The following is a 6,204-nucleotide window of genomic DNA, read 5'->3' as shown; positions in this document are numbered from 1 at the left end:
TCTCACCAACCAGTTCTACAAAACTTGAAAGAAGAAAAAAATAGCAATGTTATATACAAGGCAGAAAGTATAAAGAACAACAATCACTTCTCAGCTCGCTCTATGAAGCCTAGACATTATGAGAAATGAAATATATAGGGTAATATTTCACATTAACATAGAAGGAAAAATCACGAATAAAACACTGACAAAACCAATCCAGTCATATATTTTAAAAGGATAATATATGACAAGCAAGTCAAAACTACTGTAAAAATGAAGTGGTTCAACACTTGAAAATTAATGCATTGAATAGAATTAACATCCTAAGGATAAAATAAGCGTGCATTTCCTATAGATGCAGAAAAAGTATAAAAAAGAAACATCTAAGGATGTGGAGACGGAGAAGGCAATGGCAAGCCACTCCAGTACTCTTGCCTTGAAAATCCCATGGATGGAGGAGCCTGGTAGGCTGCAGTCCGTGGGGTCGCTAAGGGTCGGACACGACTGAGCGACTTCACTTTCACTTTTCACTTTCACACATTGGAGAAGGAAATGGCAACCCACTCCAGTGTTCTTGCCTGGAGAATCCCAGGGATGGGGGAGCCTGGTGGGCTTCCGTCTATGGGGTCACACAGAGTCGGACACGACTGAAGTGACGTAGCAGCAGCAGCAAGGATGTGGAGAAAAGGGAGACCTTGTGTACTATTGGTGGGAATAAAACTGGTAGAGCCACCATGGAAAACAATATAGAGCTTCCTCAAAATATTAAAAATTAAACTAGCATATGATCCAACAATCTTACTTCTGAGTATACATCCTAAGTAAAGGAAGTCACTATCTTGAAGAGGTATCTGAGCCTTCATGTTCATTCAGCACTATGTACATTAGCCAAAGCTTGGAAACAACCTAAGTATCCACCTACAGGTAAATGAATAAAGAAAGTGTGAGATATATAGTGGAATATTATTCAGTCCTAAAAAAGAATGAAAACCTGGCATCTTGACAATATGAGTGGACCCTGAGGGCAGTATGCTAAGTGATATAAGTCTAAAGAGATAGATGAACACTGCATGTTTTCACTTATATGTGGAATCTAAAAAAGTTAACCTCATAGAAACAGAGTAGATTGGTGGTTGCCAGTGGTTCGAGAGTGGGGGAAATGGATGATGCTTGTCAAAGGCTACAGGCTTCTTGTTAAAAGAAGAAAAATTTCTTGGGTTCTAACACACAGCCTTGTGATTATATTTAACAATACTCTATCACGTACTCTTGGTTGTGAGGTAGTAAATCTTAAATGACCTCACCACACACACACACAGACACACACACAGACACAGACACATACACACACACACACACACACACACTGTAACTGTGTGATAAAATGGAGGTGTTAACTGATCTCATGGTAGTAATCACTTCACAGTTCATACATGGATGAAATCATCATGTTGTGTCACTTAAGCTTACACAATTACTCCAATCAGAATATCTTATATTTTAATTTTTTAAAATTATGAAAGTATGATAGCACATTTATAGTAGACTTGGAAAATACAGAAGAAGGTTATATATATTTTCACCACATATTACAATTACTTTCTTTAAGTAGATAAATTAAGATTTTCAGTTGGCATTTCAATATCAAACTCTCAAAAATTAATAGAATGAATATATAGAGAAGTAGAAGTATATTATAGATCTGAAAAGCACTGTGAACCAATTCAATATAACGAAGATTTATAAAATTTTCATACAACAGGAGGATGCAAATTCTATTCAAGTTCACATAGACTGTAAAGTCAGAGACACTGGAACGTGTCTAGGGACATAAAGCAACGTGCAAAAATTTCATGGTCTAAGGTTTTGAAATCATACAGAGTCTGTTCTCTTATCGTTGTGGATTATGTTAGAAATCAATATCAAAAGGTATTTGAAAATAACCCATATAATTCCAAGTGCAATATGACATTTATCAAGAGAGATCGTCGACTTAGCCATCTAAAGCCTCAGTGAAGTTGGACTGAAAAAAACAGTGGATGATTGCAGAGAAGACAGAATATCTTTTAAAAGCCTACAAAATCCACCTCACTTAGTGATGAAATGTTGAAAGTTTCCCCTCCGAGATCATGAAAAAGACCAGGCCATCCAAGTACAGCCTTTAACGATTCAGAGGACATAGATATGCATGTTCACTACAGTAACATTTTCAATCCTGCAGGACTGCAAACTACTGAAATGCCCATTAGAAATAGAAGCTATTGGGCTTCCCCAGTGGCTCAGTGGTAAAGGGTCCAACTGCCAATGCAGGAAACCTGGGTTCAATCACTAATCTGGGAAGATCCCACATTCAGCAGAGCAACTAAGCCCATGTGCCACAACTACGGAGCCTGTGCTCCAGAGCCCAGAAGCTGCAACCACTGAGTCCAGGTGCCACAACTACTGAAGCCCGTGTGCCCTAGATCCCATGCTCCACAACCAAAGAAGCCACTGCGACGAGAAGCCATGCAACACAGCTAGACAGTAGCCCCCACTTGCCACAACTAGAGAAAAGCCTGCACAGCAATGAAGACCCAACCCATATAAATATAAATCAATATAATTATAACAGAAAAAGGAATATAAGGCATATGCAGTTTTGGTATGGTCATACATATTTAAATACTATTCTCTAATGGAAATCAATGAACGACAACTAACACCACGACAGAAATGAATAGCAATATATAAAAATATATCAAAAGAAAGGTAGATTATAAGAATATATATTTAGCGAGTGCAAGAGGGATGAAGTAGCAGTTCAGGATTTCCAGATACAAATGTCTCCATATAAAATACATAAGCAACAAGGACATAATGTATAGCACGGGGAACTCTATTCAATGTCTTTTCATAATAAACCATGATGGAAAAGAATGTATATATGTATATATATATATATATATATATATATGTAGAATTGAATTACTTTGAGTACACTAGAAACTAACACAGCATTATAAATCAACTGTACTTCAATAAAAAAAATTTTAAAGGATAGGTATTTATGATGTGTGCGCCTGTGTATGCATAGTTGCTTCAGTCGTGTTTAACTCTTTGCAACCCTATGGACTGTAGCCCACCAGGCTCCTCTGCCATGGGATTCTCCAAGAAAGAATACTGGAGCAGGTTACTATGCCCTCCTCCAGGGGATCTTCCTGACCCAGGGAGCCAACCTGCATCTCCTGTGGCTCCTGCATTGCAAGCAGATCCCTTACTGCTGAGCCACTGAGGAAGCCCATTTATTAAGTGCAATGTTTCACAAAAAGGCAAAATTAAGGTGCTAAAAGTCAAATACTGGTTAGATTTGCTGAGGTGGAAGATAGCAGTGAGAAAGTAGAGGCTTCAGGTTCCTTCAATATCGCATCACGTGACCAAGGTTGCCGTTACTCACTCTTTTGTGATGCAATAATTTACAGATCAAAACATTTACATTTTGTGCAATTCCATTTTTTTGTGCTGTATTCTATGGAAAAGTTAATAAAGATATTCATATAAATAGACTCCCAGAAGAATACATAAAGAATAGATTCTTTTGGTGATTTTTTGACCACTATCAACCATAAAATGCCATTAAAAGTATGAATTGGCAACAGATATATTTGTGAACAAAGATGTGCCTCTGAAATAACCTATGGCTTGAAGAAGGAAGCATCAAACTTAGAAATTATTTTGAACTCATATGGAAAACTTGGAGACCATTGCCCACTCTAATTATGAAATCTCTATTCTTGGGATGGTTAGAGTACCCAGGAAGAGCCTCCTGCGTCCATGGGGAAAAGGCAAGGTGCCAGCACTCTGTCTTGCAAATTGGGCATGAGATTGAGGATTGATCTTTTATGTACAGTACATTTTCTACTTAAATCCTTGTGTTGGGTTTGGATGCCTGCTTTCACCTGACCCCGAGGTCCCACCTCCATAAATCTGCTGATTCACTCCCTCGAAATTGTAAGTCTCTACGCAAACTCCCTAGTGTTTGGAGAAAGCAGTTTGTCCAGGCTACAGATTGTTGAGAGGGGCTCTGGTGTCTAAATGTTTCTTAACTAACCTAAGAGCAATCGTGCAATTTACAACCCCGACCACTACCCCTAAATTGTAGGGGTACAGGCCACTGCCAATCTCACAGACAGTTGGAAGGTCTGGTGAGGGGGGGTTAAAGAATGTTGCCTGGGGCTTTCCTCGCTGCTGGGCTCTAAATCTGCCAAGTCAGATAGTACTCATCTGTCTGCTTCCACTTTCTAATACTTTATAATTATTATTGTCTTCTTGCCCATCCTTTTTGTCCTTGTGGGGTTAAGCCTCTAAGAAAAAAGATCTGGCCAGGCCAAAGGGAGAAAGAAGGAAGAGATGGAAGAAGAAAGAATGAGCAAGAGAATGGGTGAAGGGCATGAACAAAGGTGCCTCTGGGGAACTTGGAAGTAGGAACGAGGATGCAATGACAAGATGAAACAGCTCCTTACCTGTTTTGGTCTGTTCACTAGTCAGATTCAAAGAAGTGGGCATCCCATTAGATTTAATGTTCCCACTTTCAAGAGTGTGCTGGACACCTTATGTGAGGGTCCCACCATGCTGCAAAGGAGGGTAGTGCCCCCAACGTGAAACAGAAGGCAGTAAAACATAAAGAGGCAATAAGACGATGTGGGTGGCAAATGCTGATGACATTTACTTCACTGAACCCACCAGGGAAATTAGGTCCCCTATTGTTCACATTTATAGCTTCTTGTTCTTTAATTCCTTATCACTTATTCTAATTTGCAGTGCAACAATGAAGTCGGTCCAATGAGTTTGGAAGCTCAAAATACATGGCCCATATTAGGCCAGTCATTATTGAGTGAATGAATTATTAGTCACTTCATACAGAGGGGCAGGGGAGAGGGGGTGAGAGGAAGAGCAAAATATAGAGAGAAGTAGGACGGACAAAGAGCAAGGCACAGTGGAATACCAGAATGAAAACCTAAGGAGGGGAAGAAGAGGCGAGGGATGAGGAATACAGAGTGGGGAGAAACTGAAAGACATTCAAATAGGAGAGAGCGAGACAGGAGAGGAGAGATTAGAGGGAGATGATGTTTGTTGAAGGGATCATAGCCCAGTTTTGCCCACAAGAGTGCTTGGGCCAGCCAGCATGATGTGGGGAATGATATCTGTATTCACGTGCATGTATGTGCCTGCACATTTGCGTTTTCTGTGTAATAATTGCAGGGATCCTCATGCCTGTGGAAATTGAAATTGTTTTGCTCATATTGAAAAAATTTGCTCAAATCTCTACTCCCAAGAGCCTTTATATCAAGACCACCTTTGCTTCCCACCCACACTGTAATGCATCACTCAGCTTCAGTTTCCATGGTAACCAAGGTAATGTTTCCTGTCACGTCTAGGGACTAAGCATGAAACAAAGAGAAAGGAAAAGAAATGTGTGCACTCTCTCTTCCTCTGAGGTACACAGATACTATTTAGGGATTAAAAAAGCACATGGTATTTAATTCTACCTTGGCCTGCCCCCACTTCCCGGGGAGGAAGATATAAGTTTTAAAGCTGCGCAATATGAATCTAGGATTTCTACCTCTCCATGATGTGCTTACATAGTTGGTAGACATAGGCTTCCTTGGCCTTTAGCCACCGTCTTGCCCACAGTTTTTGTTAACTCCAAACCATGCCCACAGATTCCAGGACTCCTGCTACCCAACTCACTCTCCCTGTTCTCACCTTGTAGCCTCTATTTCATGATATAGGTTTCCAGCAGCCCCAATTTTCTAGGAGAGAGCTTGCTTCTAGCCAGAATTCAGATATACTACTCCCAGAAAAGTTCTATATTTCCCAGTAGGGAAGTCATTCAGGACAGATGACTACCTCCTCTCCTCTTTATTCTGGGAGACTGCTATCTAGACCGTGAGACTAGTTGATTGAGCTCCCACTTCCTGCCTCAGCCCTGTTCCAACAGGGCTTTGCGAAGACTGAGAGGACAGGGGTCTCTGCCAGCTTCCTGAATTTGAAAAGCAACAGAACTAAGCAAGCATCTCTTCCCTACCCACTTATCCCAAGTAGCCTATTATCTGCTTTGCATTTTCCCCTCATTTCAGAGACTGGACAACCAGGCTCCCAGGCAGGATGTGAGATGTTTCAGGGCACCAGTTCGGGAAGAAAGAGAGCACAAAACCTTGGATATGTCCCCATCTACCACTCCCT

Source organism: Moschus berezovskii, chromosome X, assembly GCF_049115385.1.
Source record: "Moschus berezovskii isolate FMDL1 chromosome X, NW_MosBer_1.0, whole genome shotgun sequence".
Classification (NCBI taxonomy): Eukaryota; Metazoa; Chordata; class Mammalia; order Artiodactyla; family Moschidae; genus Moschus; species Moschus berezovskii.
This window is presented reverse-complemented; position numbering follows the sequence as displayed.